Genomic DNA, 17481 nt, shown 5'->3' with positions numbered 1-17481 from the left:
GGTTTCCAAGGAGAGGCTGGTGGATTTGAACTGCCAACCTTTTGGTCAGCAGCCTTAACCACTGCACCACCAGGACCCCAAATGTACTATAGTGATATAATATACTAACAATAGGGGAAATGGTGCAGAGTATATGGAAACTGTCTGAATTATCTTTGCAACTTTTCTGTGTATCTAAAATGATTTAAAAATTTCCAAAAAAAGAGGGCCCCTCCCCCCTTGCCTCATGGCATAAAACATTGTCCCAATAAATTACAGTAAAGGAAGGAGCCTTAATTAAGCTCTCTCCCTAGACTTGAGGGCTTAGTTGGTCTAACTTTTTATTGAAAAACAATGAGTGAGTTTGCTCACTATGGCAGCAGTTTTTCAAGTTCACACAGCTCTAACAGAAATCTATTAAAGATAAAAAGAAGCTTAAACAGCCTATATTATTACTTCTTGCTTTTGTTTATACACAGTGAAGAGTATTCAGAATGGACCTCATCGCAGGCTTGCACTAATCCTTAAATAATTACAATTCATCTGCTCAACACTGGAAACACCTCATGGAATGTGACTTTGTTCTGCTGGCTTGTCTAATCCGATTCAATTACTTCAGTTCCCTCTCCCAGAGGCTTCACACTTGGAAACCGAGCTCTGTGTGGAAGGGAGAACTTGGGAGGGGTGATGTTCAATTTTAATAGAATTGAGCTCTACATAAAAAAAAAAAAAAAAAACTTAGGCCTTTCCCAAATATCAGCCCATCAATAAACATAAACCAGCCTGTAATTTGCAAAGCTGCTGGCACTTCTGTTCTGACAAGGGCAGATTGGTCTGGCTAAGGAAATGCTGGAGACGGGACTAGTTCACTGGCTTGGACCCAAGTGAATGGATTGAAATCCCATAAGTCTCTGAAACTGGAGGAAGTGAAGCTCTGAAGCTAGTAGACGCTTGTCATCTGCATGCAAAAAGCAATAGAACTACTACAGTTTTCCCGCACAAGTGAACTCTTTCAATCACCTGTAAAGAGTTCCCTTGTCAATTAAAACACTCAGAGATAGGCCTCAACAACTAAAGGATACCTCTTCTTCTCCTTGCCAAGTACAGCCACCTGCCTAGAATTAATACTTTGATTTGAAAAGAGAATAAAATATCAGAGTTCAGTGATTGCTTGACAGACATTCCATAAAAAGAGTGACAAACCAAAGGAGCAGAGAGACAAAGTACGTGTGGTCCTACATGTAAGGAGATGTCTGAGGTTGTGTGATCTCAAGATGAAAAAGACCAAGGCCTTAATTATTCACTCAGATTTTGCCAAAAGAAAGTGATATAATGAATAAAAAGCATATTGTCATTCTGTTCTTACATCCAATTCCTGACCCTTTTGTTATATTCAGTGAATCGTGTCTTTATTTCAAATCATCTTCATCATCAATTTTTACAAATGAAGAATAAATAACATATGAGGATGCATGATCGATGCACTAAACAAAGAAAAAAAGTCATTGCCGTCGAGTAGAACCTGACTCATGGCAACCATATAAGACAGAGTAGAACTGCCCCATAGGGTTTCCAAGGAACAGCTGGTGGATTGGAACTGCTGACCTTTTGGTTAGCAGCTGAGCTCTTAACCAGTGCACAGAGATGCACTTAGAGACGATAATTTTTAAATGGAAAATTATATTTTTTCAGGCTCCTGTTGGTAGCAAAAATTATATATATATACACATATATATTTACTTCTTTGAATTAAAAATGTGTTCTGTTGTTGATGTTATCTTCAGAGTAATTGGCACACTTTCATAGATGCTTTTAAAAGCAGCCAAACACTCCAAAATAAATGCTGCTATGCGAAAAACACCATGAACATTTTCAGTTCAGTAAGCTTAATTCTCTTCCCTGACACTGAGGAATGATGGTAAATAGATTATCAGGATTGAGGAGTTGTTATGATTTGAGGAGCACAAAGTAAAGACTTATGTTTTCAGAAGCAGGGGAACAACTGTACAAAGCATGACCTCATTGCTTTTTTACTGTGCTACTTAACACAAAGTACTTAAGATTTCTAAGTTTCCAAAGCACACAAAAAACAAACTCATTGCCATTGTGTCAATTTTGACTCATAGCAACACTATAGGACAGAGCAGAACTGCCCTACGGGGTTTCCAAGGAGTGCCTGGTGGGTTCGAACAGCTGGCGTTTTGGTGCCCACTATGGAAACCCTATGAGCTCCTGGCTGGAGGAAATGGTTAACAAGCTCTGCTGCTAACCTAAAGGTGGAGGTTTGAGTTCATCCATAGGTGCCATTAGTCTACGTACCGGTTCCTGATGAGCACAATTAAGTGTTCTGAAATTCCCATTCTTCTCAATGTTATCCTTAATTAGTTTTGATTCACACAGTGGAACGTCTTTGCATAGAAGACAGGTAAACGTCTTTCTGGTATTCTCTGCTTTCAGTCATGATCAATCCGATATCAGCAATAATATCCCTCGTTCCACGTCCTCTTCGAAATCCGACTTGAATTTCTGGCAGTACTCTGTTGATGTTTAATTTACCCAGTAATAATCTGAGATTATGTCTGAAGGTATCACTATCCAATTTCAATCTTTTCTCCGTTTATTACGATGTTGCTCATCGGTCCAGTTGTGAGGATTTTTGTTTCTTCATGTTGAGATGTAACCCATATAGCAGGTTGTTTATGAGTCTTCTTCCAATCCTGATGCCATGTTTTTCTTTGTATAGTCCAGTTTCTGGGATTTTTTGCTCAGCATAGAGATTGAATAACTATGGTGAAAGGATACAACCCTGACATACACCTTTCCTAATTTTAAATCACGCTGTATCCCCTTGTTCTGTTTGAATAACTGCTTCTTGTTCTATATACAGGTTCCTCATGAGCACAAGTGTTCTGGAATTCCCATTCTTGGCAATGTTATCCATAATTTGTTATGATCCATAGAGTCGAATGTCTTTGCATAGTCAACAAAACGCAGGTAAACATCTCTCTCGTATTCCCTGCTTTCAGTCAAGACCCATCTGACTTCGGCAATGATATTCCTCATTCCATGTTCTTTGCTGAACCCAGACTGAATTTCTGGCAGTTCTTTGCTAATGTACTGCTGCAACTTCTTTTGAAAGATCTCAGCAAAATTTTACTTTCACATGATATTAATGAAATTGTTTGATAACTTCTGCATTCCATTGGATCACCTCTCTTGGAAATGGGCACAAATATGTAGGGGTCTTCCAAATTCCTTGGCATAGATGAGCAAGTGCTTCCAGCGCTGCATCTGTTTATTGGAAGATCTCAATCTGTATTCTGTCAATCCTTGGAAGCTTGTTTTTCACCAATGCCTTCAGTGCAACTTAGATTTCTTCCTTCAGTACTTAGGTTCTTGGTCATACGCTACCTCCTGAAATGGCTGAACATCAACCAGTTCTTTTTGGTACAGTGACTCTGTGTATTCCTTCTATCTTCTTTTAATGCTTCCCGAGTTGTTCAGTGGAGCCCTGGAGGCACAGTGGTTAAGAGCTCAGCTGCCAATGGAAAGCTCGACAGTTAAAATCCACCACTGCTCCTTGGAAACCCCATGGGGCATTTCTACTCTTTCCTATATCGCAGCTATAAGTCGGAATCTACTCCCTGTCAAAGGGTTTTTTTTTTTTGTTTGTTTGTTTTTGTTTTGGTACGACATTCAATATTTTGCCCATAGAATTTTTCAATATTGCAACCTGAGGATTGGATTTTTTCTTCAGTTCTTTCAGCTTGAGAAGTGCTGAATGTGTTCTTCCTCTTTTTTTTTTTTTTTTTTAACTCTAAGTCTTTTCACATATTACTGTAATTATTTTGGCTTCTTGAGTATGTCATTAGTGTTCTTTTATTTTATCTGTGATAATCTGATAATCTGTTTGGAGATATCACTAACCAAGTTTTACTATACTCTTTAACAAAGTTTGTTTTATTACCACAAAATAAGAAGTGGAAAAGGTTTGGCTTAGAATTTTTAGAGAGCGGTCAAGGAGTATGTCTTAGTTATCTAGTGCTGCTATACCAAAATACCACAAGTGAGTGGCTTTAACAAAGAGAAATTTATTCTCTCACAGTCTAGGAGGGTAGAAGTCCAAATTCAGGGAATCTGCTTTAGGGGAAGGTTTTCTCTCTCTGTTGGCTCTACAGGAAGGTCCTTGTCTTAGATTGGGTTCTCTAGAGAGCCCAAACCAGTAAATCGTATAAATATATATGGAGAGAGAATATATATAAGAAACAGCTCACACAATTGTAGAGGCTGCAATGTCCCAAGTCCGTGAATTAGGATAGAGGCTTCCCCCCATTCACATAGCCGCAGGGGCTGGCAAAGACAAGATTGGCAGTTTGGAAAGCAGGGCTGTTGCTCACAGGTTGTGAGTATCTGTGGATCTCATGATTGGCAGGCAGGACTGCAAGGCTTCTCTTATTCATGTAGCTGCAGGGGCTGGTGAACCCAAGATGGGCAGGTAAGCTGATAGCTCAAACCCAAGAACCAGAGGTCAGACAAACAGGAGGCAGGCACAGGATCCAGATTGAGCAAAAAGCCAGAATGTCTGTTTATTTTGGGGTATAGGCCACACCTCCAAGGAAATTCCCTTTAAACTGATTGGCTACTCACAGTAGATTCCATCATGGGAGTGATCATATATAAATACTGAGAATCATGGCTCAGCCACGTTGACACAAAATCTTAACCATCACAGTGCATTAATCAATTCTATACAGATAACTTAAATTTTATACTGTTAAAGTCTCTTCTCACCGAGAACTCCTCAGTAAAACCTCAATTGTTCTGCGATTATGAAAATGCAACCACTTAAAGGAATGACAATAGTAGCCAGACAGAATACTATGGAGATATACCCACTAAATCCTCAGAGAAATAGTGCAAATTGCAAAAGCTCTCACAAGGATCATATTTGAAACCCCCTCTCCAGACATGGAAGCCACTAAATGGCTAAAGGATACTTCCAAGAACTTAAATTTGAGCCACAAATGAGCCATCACATTATAAAGTATATAAAAGGAGAAAATAGCCCTTCCCTTCTGTCTGTGGATAATTTTTTTTTTTGGGGGGGGGGAATAAATCTTCTTAATCATGGGAGCATCAATGGCAATTAAATAGTAAGGGTTGATAAAAAAAAATCCTCAGTAAAATGCACTGATTTAAATTTCAACTGTGATCTTCTGTGATATAATAAATCAGAATGATTTTTTTTCTTCTATTAAAATTAGCATTTTTTATTGCCAAGGAAATAAATAGATATCACACTGTTGATTAGTAAATTTGTTTTGAAGTATAAAACTTCTTCTGCTGTGAGTTCAGTCCAACAAAAACATTTAATATCTGGTCAATGGTAGCTAATTTTGGAATGTTGTATATCATGACTGGAGTCACTATAACCACTTCTCTTTTGAAGAGGAGAATTAAGATGTATAGGATTGTTTCACATTATATTCATATGTGGATGAAAATATCTACTCAGGGTAAAGCTTGATAATTAGTATCATGGATACATATATACATATAAGAAAAGAACCCTTGAAAAATTCTAATCATTTAAGATGAACACAACTCCTAGATAAAACTCTTGTTAGGTGTCATCAAGTCGGTTTGAACTCATAGTGACCCCGTGAACAATAGAACAGAACAGTGACTGATCCTGTGTCATCCTCACAAGATGAATATTTGAGTCCATTGTTGTAGCCATTGTGTCAATAAATACTAGATAAAAACTAGACAAGGAAACAGTACATTAAAATTGATAAAAGCGTCTACCAAAAAGCAGCAGCAAACATCTTACGTGCTAATGAAAGGTTTGAATTATCCCTCTCAAAATCTAAACTATGGAACGGATGGTCACTATGTCTGTATTCAATGTTGTTCTGGAATAAGGTAGGAGAAGTAAAAATAGATGTAAGGAATGAACACAAAGGAACAAAATTACATTATTCAGAGATAATACCAACAGAAATCCAGGGAAAATTATGTATAAAATATTACAGCTAATAAGATTTTTTATTGGGAATCTGGATAGCTAATCAATATATTGAAAAGATATAAGTCCTTTACTCCAATACCAACAATCAGAAAATATTTCATAATAATAAAGTGACAAAGCAGTAAGTTATATGTCTAATAAAACCTGCAGTTCAAAAAATGGGAATATATACCATTTTCATGGATATTAAGACTTAAAATCATGCCAATATCCATTTCTTCCATGTCAACCTATAAATCCAAGGCAATTTCACTAAATATTTCCTCAGACTTTTTCCTAGAGCATACCAAATTTTCCTATAAGTAGTGTAATAGAGAAAAGTCTCGAAAACAGCAAAAACAATTTTGAAGAAGAATAAACTACATATTTGGTAAAAAGCCAAACTGTATATAAAAACTCACTATAAAAGGACTCCATTATAATTTAATGTTAGGATAAAAAATGTATTCATGTGAACCATATCATTAATTTTTCATACACTGTCTATATCCTAGCAACAGAAGTACAAGCAATGTATTGAACAACTACTATTTGTTAGATGTGGTATTTTCAGAAAGCCAAGAGGAATAGAGATGGGTGGAGGAAGGCAGGAAGGGAGGAACAATGGATACATAGAAATTTTCATTCTCAATCCTAATTTTAATATTGCCCCCTCTTTGAAGCATTATAATACTCCAGTCAGTACCCAGTAGATTTAAAAATTCTCTACTACTTACTACTAACCTGATGGCACATTGGTTAAGTGGTAGGGCTGTTAATTAAAAGGTTAATAGTTCGAATCCACCAGCCGCTCCTTGGAAACCATATGGGGCACTTCTACTCTGTCCTATAGGGTCGCTATGAGTCAGAATCGACTCAAGGGCAAAAGGTATTGTAGTACTTTAAATGTTTTGTTATATTTTCACATATCTTTCTCCATTAACAGACTAAAGTTTATTTAAAGCAATACCTATGAAATATTCATATTTATATCACCAGTATTCATCATAGTTCCTGGCATAATGCATTTTTATTAAAACAAATACAACTATGAACAGAGAGGTCATTCTTCAAAGGAATTAAGCATGACTTCCTTCTTTGTATTTCTCACAATAAGAACAACAACATCAAAATATATTCTATATACAGAAAAAATTTTTTGTTTGTATTTTGAAAATATATCATAAATATACACATTTATGGATACACATATTTATTTTTCTAATATATTAAGCAAATATTTATGCACATATATAAGTGTATTTGCACACATATATGTGCATACATAGGTAATTTCATTCAATCCAATGTAATAAGAAACTAAAAAAAAAAAAAAAAAACCGATTGCCATAGACTCGATTCTGACTCATAGCGACCATAAAGGACAGAGTAGAACTGCCCCATATGGTTTCCAAGGCTGTAATCTTTACGGAAGCAAACTGCCACATCTATCTCCTGCAGAGCAGCTGGTGAGTTTGAACCGCTAACCTTTTGGTTAGCAGCATAGCGCTAAACCACTGCACCACCAGGGCTATAAACAGTACCTAAAATAAAGTTTTCCTTTTGAATATTCAGAGTTTCATTCTTCCTCCCTGTCAGTCAGGGAGGTCCTCCTCACACTCCTACACTCTCTCATTTTGCTCCTCATATTATTTCTGTCCTTCTGTCTGCCTTTTAAGCTAACACTCTTAAAAACCTTCTTTTAAATGTTTACTAAAGCTAGCCTCAGACCATGCTTCTTCTCTGGTGTTAAATCAACACTTCCCACTACATCTAGTTTTTGACTGCAGAGTTTAACACTGGGAGGAGGTGAGGATTTCTGTGTCTGCCAATTGGCACTGCTTGGGATGAAATCTGACATCAGAACGATTGCACATTTAAAGTCTATGTTGCCAGGCCTCTTTTCACTGGGCATTTACCCTGCTCTTTCCGTGGACTATTGTGCCTCTAAAACTTCAGATGACATTCACAGAGGATAATAAAATGAATTATAGGCTTTCCAGAAAATTATATTTTACACAAACTGAAATGTGTTACCTGGGCAAGATATAATAGAAAATCTGGAGTGAATATCAATAAAAAGGCTTATGCTTTTATATGAATTAAAAAAAATGGTATCTAGACAAGAATAAGCTTTTTTAAAAATAAAATACATGGTGAATTGACAATTAAAGATTAAGAAAATGAGGTAATGCACTTTTAGAAAATGGCTATTCTAAGATTTCTCTTTCTGGCCACAATACAGTAGGTCACAGCAGGCTAACAATGCCATAGTAAGAACTTGAAAGAAAATTAGAAAATAATTATATTTATTAATAGGTTGTATTGCTTGGGGGGGCGGGGAAGATGCATTAAAAGCTTGAGAGAAGCAGCAGAATTTACTAGTAGGGCTGACGATTGTTGAGGATTTCTATTAATCCTGGTTAGGCTAAGGATTAGGCTTGGCTGGGCAGAGTGACTATACTAAGATAATGGAAAAACAGCTAAACACTGATGGCCAGGTGGACTGGCATTATGGATTGGATCTAAATAAGCCCCAAATGCATGGTCAGTTATTCCTAATTGAAACATTCTGAGGCAACTTGGGAAGTTAGAGGGCCTGTCCAGAAACACTGTCTCCTGTTGGCAAAGTGCTTAGAAGACAAACTCCTACTAGGAAAGGAGTTTGCTGAGGCTAACTCTCCCATAAGCCATTTGCCAAAATGTAATGGTGCATTAGGCAGGAATCTGAGGAGACTGAACTGCCAGCCTATGCTAAGTCTATGAGGGCCATGCTCAAGGGATTAGAGACATACCAGATGTGGTTTACTAAAGATCTTTAGCAATTTACTAAAACTGATACTCGATCCCAACACACCTCATTGAATTTAAGTGATTAGACCTTCACATTATCTACCTAATAAAGGAAAAGACACCCGTTGCCACTGATTTGTTTCCAACTCATAGTGACCCTATAGGACAGAGTAGAATGGCCCCATGGGGTTTCCAAGACTGCATCCTTTATGAAAATGGACTGCCACATCTTTCTGCTGTAGAGTGGCTGATAGGTTCAAACTGCTGATCTTTCAGTTCGCCTTATCTTAAGGAGAAAAAAATCATCTGTAGTCTCTTTCTTTGACACAATTTCCCTAATGAAATAATAAATTATAAGACATGCTAAGGGAGAAAATTGTGATCAATAATTTTAAAAATGTAAAACACAATGCAGAAAGATTCACAGAGAATCCAGAGATTAGATTGAGTACACTGAACCTTAAAATAACTATTATAAATATGCTTAACAACATGAGGAATAGAAGGAAAAAATGGCTAAAAATATGATAATTTCAACAAAAAATTGAATATATAAAAAAAGAATGAAAGTGATATTCCACAATTGAAAACAGAAATAATTACCCATCAGAAAGTGTGATTAATGATCTAAGAAAAAAATATTCAAACAAAAGCATAAAACAAACAAACAAAAAAAGCATAGAGAAGAAAAAGAAAGAACGGACAGAAGAGAGCAGAGTATTAAAAAATATATAGAAGGTAGTCAAATTGTCTACCACACATATTACTGGAGATAAGAAGTAAGAGAAAGAGAGAAAATGTGGCAGAACTGTAATTTGAATAGAGAATGGTTGAAAAATTATCTGATAAAGTGATAAAAATAAAGTAGCCCACTGATTAAAATGCTCATCAAAACCAAAGCAGGGCAAAGAAAAAACCATATCTAGTCAAACTGTTAAAAACCAAAGACAAATATTAGCATCCAGAGAATAAACACGTATTTTATTCTTATTCAAAGAAGCTACAGTAAGACAAGTGGCTAGTTTTCAACTGCAATTGTAGATGCCAATGGACAATAGACAATGAATAAAAATAAAAAAAAACTATAAAATGCTAAAAGAAAAAAAAAAAAGAAATGTCTGTCAATCTAGAATTCCCTATTGAGTTCAATTTCCTTCAAAAATGAAGGCAACAGAAAAACGTTTTATGACTAAAATTATCAGAGCATATTTGTAACCAACAAACCTACACCACACAAGAAAATGCTAATTGCAGCTCTGATTGAAGTAAAATGATGCAACGTAGAAACACATAACTTCAAGAAGAAACAAGGAGCACTGGAAAGGGTAAAATTGTGGAAACAGTTATAGACAATTACTGTTAAAAGCAAGAATAATGGCAAACTACTGTAAGGGTAAAATGTATATAGGAGTAGAATATGTGACAGTAATAGCACAAACAGCAGGAGATGGTAAAAGGAAGTTAAACTACTCTAAGTTTCCTGCATTGTGCAAAAGCAGTAAAATTATTAATTTTTATTTCTACAGTAATCAATACCATAATACAAAATATATAACTAAAAGCTAACAGAAAATACAAAATGGAATAATGAAAAATACTTGATAATTAAAAAAAGTAAAAATGAAAAGAATGAAGAACATATGAGATGTATAGACAACAAACACAATTATATCATTAATTACATTAAATGTAAATAGACTCAATTAGTTAAATTGAAAAGAAGAGATTGTAAGACTGGATTAAAAACAAGGCATAATTATTTCCTGTTTACAAGAGAGTAGAACTATAACGAAATAGGTTTAAAATAACAAGATACAAAAAGTTAAATTATTACAAACACTAATCAAAAGAAACTAGCATAGTTTTAAGGGGTTTTAAATCAAGTGCAGTCGTGTACCACATAACATCCACTGGGGCAACACCCTACCCCATATACATCTGCGGTCCCATAAAGTTATACAGGCAGTTCTTGGGTTACAAATGTCTGATTTATGTACAACGCTTAGTTATGAACCAACCCCCACAAAGTCTATTATATTAAAAATTTGAGGTATATACAGTGGCTCATAATAACAAACAGGCACTACTCTATGATGTGAATCAAAACTTTATTATTATTATTACTGTATAAGAATGGTGAAGATGTTTTAGTGTATCTGGAAGTGTTTTTAATTTTTTTGTGCATAGAAAGGTACATTACACACTATAGACTAAGACAAATATTTGACTAACTGATGTTAGATATGAACTGTACTTAACTATTCTGATTTACATACAAATTTGACTTAAAGACAGGCTTAGGAACAGAATTCTTTCATAATCTGGGGACTGCCTGTATATATATGGTGTTCACACAACATCCAAATCACATAAAGTCCTATTTCAAAGAACGTATCATGGATGTCAAACGAAGCATGACTGTAGTGTATCAAGAGTCATAAGGAGACACATTTTAAAAAGATAAAGAGTCAAATGGAAAGGAACAAATAATAATCCTAAACTTGCATGTATCTGATAGCACAGCTTTAAAAAAATGTACTTTAAAAAAAGGACAGAACTAACAAGACCAGGCAAATCCATAATCCTATAGGAAATGTTACAACATCTCTCTAAATATTAGAAAGAACAGACAAAAAAATCAGTAGATTATTAAAAAAAAGTGAACATCGCATTTAAAAAAATATGACCTAATTGACATGTGTATGACACTGTACTCAATAACTACAGAATGCATATTATTTTCAGGTGTATTTGGGACATTTACCAAAATAGAGCCCATACATGCTTCACTGTAAAACAAGTCTCATGATATTTGAAGTGACTGGAATCATACAACATATTTTCTCTGACCAAAAATTAATTACACTAGAATCCAACAACAAACTGATACCCAGAAAACTCTTAAATGTTTGAAAATAAACAACACAGTTCTAATATAGGCTAATTTAAAAATCACTATAGAAATTAGAAAATATTTTAACTGAACAATAATGAAAATACAACATGTCAAAACCTGCAAGATGCAGCTAAAATAGTATTCAGAGAAAAAATATAAAACTTTAAACACATGTATTAGAAATGTTTCAAAATCAATGATCTACATTTTCATATGAAGAGCTAGAAAAAAGGAAGTCAAATGAAACCCCAAAAAAGTAGAAAAAAGAAATAATAAAGATAAGACTATATAAATCACTATACAGTAGAGGAAATCAACTGGTTGGTTCTTGAAATGATTAATATAATTTACTGACACTTAACAAAATTGATCAAAGAAATAAAAAATAAATTTCCAATATTTAGAAATAAAAGAAAAATTACTATAGAAATTACAGACAATAAAAGAAGATTTTATGAACACTGATCTCACAATGGAAATCGACAAATTCTTTGATTTTTTTCCAAAATTGACACAAGAAGAAATAGAAAATCTGAAGAGTTTTAGATTGGTTTAAGAAATTGATTTTGTAATAAAAACCCTCCCTCAAAAGAGTTTTTCCGAACATTTAAGGAAGAAACAATACCATATAAAACAAATTCTTTCATAGATTAGAAAAAAACTTTGTTTTATTAAGCCAGGATAAACCAATTCCCAAACCTGAGAAAAATACAAGAAAGTAAATTGTAGGTTAATATTTCTAATAAAAATAAAGGCAAAAATTCTAAACAAAATATTAGCAAGTAGCATCTAGTAATAATTTAAAAAGAGATAATCCTTCATGATGAACAGAAGTTCATTTCAAGAATGCAAGCTTTGTCTTACATTGAAAAATCAGTCAGTGTAATTCTCAACATTATAGGAAGAAAGAAAAAAATATGATTATCTTAATATGCAGAGAAAAGTGTTTGCTAAAATTCAGTATTTATTCAGACAAAATCCTCCACACAACATTCACACAAAGAAGACTCTTAATTTGATAAACAATATCTAGAAACCTACAGGAAACATTATTCTTACTGTTGTTATAGCAAAAGTTTACCCCTGAAATTGGGAATAGGCAAGGCTGCTACCTATCTCCATTTTTATTCACCATTTTCACAGAGGTCTAAACAGAACAGTGAACCAAGAAAAAGAGCTGAACTGTATAAAGACTTGAAAGGAGCAAATAAACTGTCATTTTTCACAGATGATATGATTTTACATGTGGAAAACATACAGCATCTCATATTCAATTTTAAGATTTAATAAGTGAGCAAGATTGATGAATATATTCAATATAAAAAAATAATTCACTTTCTAATACCAGTCGTTTTGAACTGAATTGGGTCCCGCACGTTCACTTAAAAAAAAAAAAAAAATGGTATTTTGAACCCTAATCCCGTTACCTGTGAATGTAACTTTGTTTGGAAATAAAATTTTTCTTTGCAGTTGTTAGTTAAGTTAAAGAGATTACACCCGAATGCTGTGGGTCCTAGTTCCTTCTGCGTGGTGTCTTATAAAAAGAGAGGACAGAGAAACAGATTCACACAGAGTGAAGACACCCTGTAAAGATATATTTACAAGCCAAGGAAGCCTATGGCTTCCAGAAGCTGGAAGAAACAATGAAGGATCTTCTCCTAGAGTGGACAGAGAAAGCATAGTCCTCTCCTAGACTCCAAAATTGTGAGAAAATAAATTTCTCTTATTTAAAGCCACCTACTTTGTGATATTTTGTTATGGCAGCCCTGGGAAACTAAGACACCAGCGATAGGTATTTAGATGAATCATCTAGAATAAGCAGTTGGATTATATCAATATCCTGACTGTGGTGTACTATAGCTTTGCAAGATCAAGGGAAATTGGGTAAAGGGTACATGAGTTCCCCATGCATTATTTCTCACAACCTCAAGTGAATGTATAATTATCTCAAAATGAAAATTTTAATAATGATAAAAGACATTTAGAATGGTAACAGAAATATAACTATGTAAGAATAAATCTAGTAACAAATATGCAAAGCTTCTGTAAAGATAAACATAAAATACTATTGACAGACAATAATACAAGCATAGTGTGGAAGACTCAATATTTAGAAGACACATTTCTCTTGTCAAATTGATCTACAGATTTAATTCAAACAAAACTAAAATTCTAACACAACTTTTTTTGTTGTTGTTTTTACTGGGACATGACAAGCTAATTCTAAAATTCATATGGAAATGCAAGGGACCAGATATAGGCAAGACACTCTTCAAAAATAAGACCACAGTTGTAGGATTCAGATTGTCAGAGGACAAGTCTTATCATAAGGCTAGAGTCATAAAAGGCAGTATGGTACTGGGCCAGGACAGACAAATAAAAAAAAATAGTCCATGGGAATAGAACAGAAAGCTGAGAGAAAACCTACACATGTATATGATTATTGATTTCTGACAAAGGAGGCACAGCATAGAAGTGGGGAAAAATAGTATTTTCAATTAATTGAAGTGGGCCAACTGAAAAAGAAAAACAAGAAAAGAAAATGTGATTCACACCTTACATGGTACACAAAAATCTCTTGAAGATCTAAAATTCAGAGTTGAAATAATTAAGTTCCTAGAATATACTTTAAGAAAATGCTAATGTAATAATCACATTAAAAATATTAAAGGCTAACCACAGGAGAATATACATGTAACATAGAATATACATGTAACATACATGACAAAAATCATACATTCAGAATGTATTTTTAAAGCCTTCTATAAAGCAATAAGAAAGAGACAAATAACACAGTAGAAAAATATGCAAAACCTTTAAACAATTTGCCAAAAAGTATATGCAAATGACCAATAAACATATAAAAAGTTTTTTTTTAATTTCATTAGTAATTAAGGAATACAAATTAAAATCAAAATGAAATTAAAGCTAAAAAATGACTAAAAAAAAAAAACTGACTAGAAAGTCTAAAATGAGACAGGCCACCAAACAAACTGAAGTTGGTGAGGGTGGGAAGTTAAGTAGAGCTCATATACAACTCTTGATGGAAGTGTGAAAGCAGAAACATGACTTTGAAAAATAGTTTGGCATGATCTATGAAAGCTGGAGGTATGTAATCTTATGTTTGGTCCTTAGGATATGCCCGACAACTCTCTGCATGCCTATAATAAGATATGTACTAATATAATCGTAGCAGAAATAATTACTATCAAGCAAAATTGGAACATGCCAAATGTCCATCAGTAGTAATATATATAACTTCTGATTCATTTATAAAATGAAATATTAAACAGCAATGAAAACAACCTACACCTGCCTGCTATAATATAAATCTTATCAGCATAAATATTGAACAGTGGAAGCCAGTCATGAAATGATCCATGTTGTATCATTTTTTTTTTTTTTTTTAATCTGGAAACCCTGATGGTGTAGTGGTTAAGCGCTACAGCTGCTAACCAAAGGGTCGGCAGTTCAAATCCGTCAGGCGCTCCTTGGAAACTCTATGGGGGCAGTTCTACTCTGTCCTATAGGGTCGCTATAAGTCAGAATTGGCTCGACGACACTGGGATTGGTCTTATTTATTTATTTGGTTTGGTTTGGTATCATTTTTATAAAGATCAACAAATAACAAACCAAACAACCAGGCAAAATTAAACAACAGTGTTGAAGAATGCATGAACAAGTGGTTAAATTATAATAAAAACATTAAAAAAAAAAAAAAAGAAGTAATGGCCTTAAGAATTAGGAGAATGGCTGTTTTGTGGAGAAAAAGTGGCATTACTTAGGAGAGGTGGGCTTCTTAACATCCATGGTGATCGCATACATTTTCTCTTTGTAATACTTCATTGAAATAGGCATTGAAATCATCTGTGCTTTTCTCTATTGGAAACCCTGGTGGTGTAGTGGTTAAGATTTATGGCTGTTAACCTAAGGTCAGCAGTTCAAGTCCACCTGGCACTCCTTGGAAACTCTATGGGCAGTTCTACTCAGTCCTACAGGGTCGCTATGAGTCGGAATTGACTCGAGGGCAATGGTTTCTTTTCCTCCTGCACTGAAGTCCATTTTCCTGCTGTAAAATGTTTTGTTTTTGTCCTTTTGGCCCAATTCTATAATTTTTCATCCAGTCTCAGTTATTAGAACAGTCACTTTATTCCAATATTGAAAAAAAAGTTAGTCTTTGTGGCAGAGGCTATCTCTTCACCAAACTCATTTACTGTTTCTCTAGGCACATGGGTTGACTAAGTATTTCATTTACCCTTGCAGTTATTGTTGTTGTGTGCTGTCAGTTGATTTCCACTCATAGAGACCTTACAGGACTCAGCAGAGCTGCTCCATAGGGTTTCCTAGGCTATGATCTTTAAGGTCTCTTCTCCCTTCGAGCAGTTGGTGTGTTCTAACTGCCAACATTTTAATTAGCAACTAGTGCTTAACCATTGTACGACTAGTGCTCTTTACCACCTACTGCTTAGGAGCTAAAAACCTCCCATGCAGGATCCTTAACACCAGCACCATATTAATACTCAGGATGATCTTGGAAACCAGTGGTGTAGATGGAAGAGCCTCTGCCAGCCTTGTTCCCGGAATAATGGATTCCCTCACCCTATGCCAACTTGAGTTACGAAAACAAGGAAAAATTTGTTGTGTAGAGTTGTAGGTTTTAGATTTTATCTATTATAGAAACTAGTGTTATCTTCATTAATGGTTGAATCTTTTACTTGACTCAAAGCTCTTTTCCTCTGCCATAGCACTCTGGACCTGCAGCTCTGTGATTAGGTAGAGGACAGGGCCAGCATGGCTTTCAAACACCTCTTTCTGTCTCCATTCTAGACTCTTACAAGAATAGGCCACATATATTTAGCTACAATTCCAGTACAACTGGAAAATTTCACTTGGCACAAAATAGGATCCTATTACATTAACAAAAGTTTGAAAAGAACCTCAAGAAATAAATTCTGAAAGGATTTCTATTATGGTCTCTAAATTTTAGCGTTTCAATTTCTCTGAATTTTTTGGAGAAAAAATCTTCGGGTTCACAAGGTAATTGAGGAATGAATATTTTAACCTATAAAACTTGCTTTGAGTGAAATGTGATTACTCTTACTTTTTACCCAAAAGATGGTTTAGAAGTATTTTGCACAGAGTCTCCTAGTGATACCCACATTAGAATCAGTTCCTTGTTGTTGTTATTAGAGTATCATGGAAATAAGTGAAATGCAATGTTGTGGTCTGCCAAAACAAGTTCCTTTCAATCTGTTCTTCTCTGCCATCAGAAGACAGGGAGGATATGCCGGGGACAAAAAGATGCAGGTTGGAATAATAAACAAGGTTTTGTTATCTTTTGTCATAAATATAAAGAGTATATAAAGCCTGAAGGAGCTGGTAATTTATTCCCTTGCATCAAATTAAATCCACAGAAATGCTGAGGTCTTTTTAATATTTTTATTATAAAGACACATCCCTGAAAATTAAAAAAAAAAAAAAAAAAAAAACACACGTAAACAAAAGATGAGTCCATTAATCCAGATTTTAGGATAGGCAAATGAACATTATCTTTTTTTTTTTTTTTCTTTTTAAGTTTACAGACACGTATGGCTACAGCACAAGTAGAACTCTCTCTAATGGACAATCTGCTGATTAGGAAACTTTCCAACATTCTATAATTCTAACATTTTAAAAAGTTATATATTATGAAAATCATGGGAAGTTCTATGCCTTTCTCCTTAATATCTAATGTATCAACATGTACTGTTGTTTCTTCCTTCCAAAACACCTCTAGGTTAATAATATCCCCCCGTTTCCAACA

This window comes from Elephas maximus, chromosome 2 (assembly GCF_024166365.1).
Source record: "Elephas maximus indicus isolate mEleMax1 chromosome 2, mEleMax1 primary haplotype, whole genome shotgun sequence".
Classification (NCBI taxonomy): Eukaryota; Metazoa; Chordata; class Mammalia; order Proboscidea; family Elephantidae; genus Elephas; species Elephas maximus.
This window is presented reverse-complemented; position numbering follows the sequence as displayed.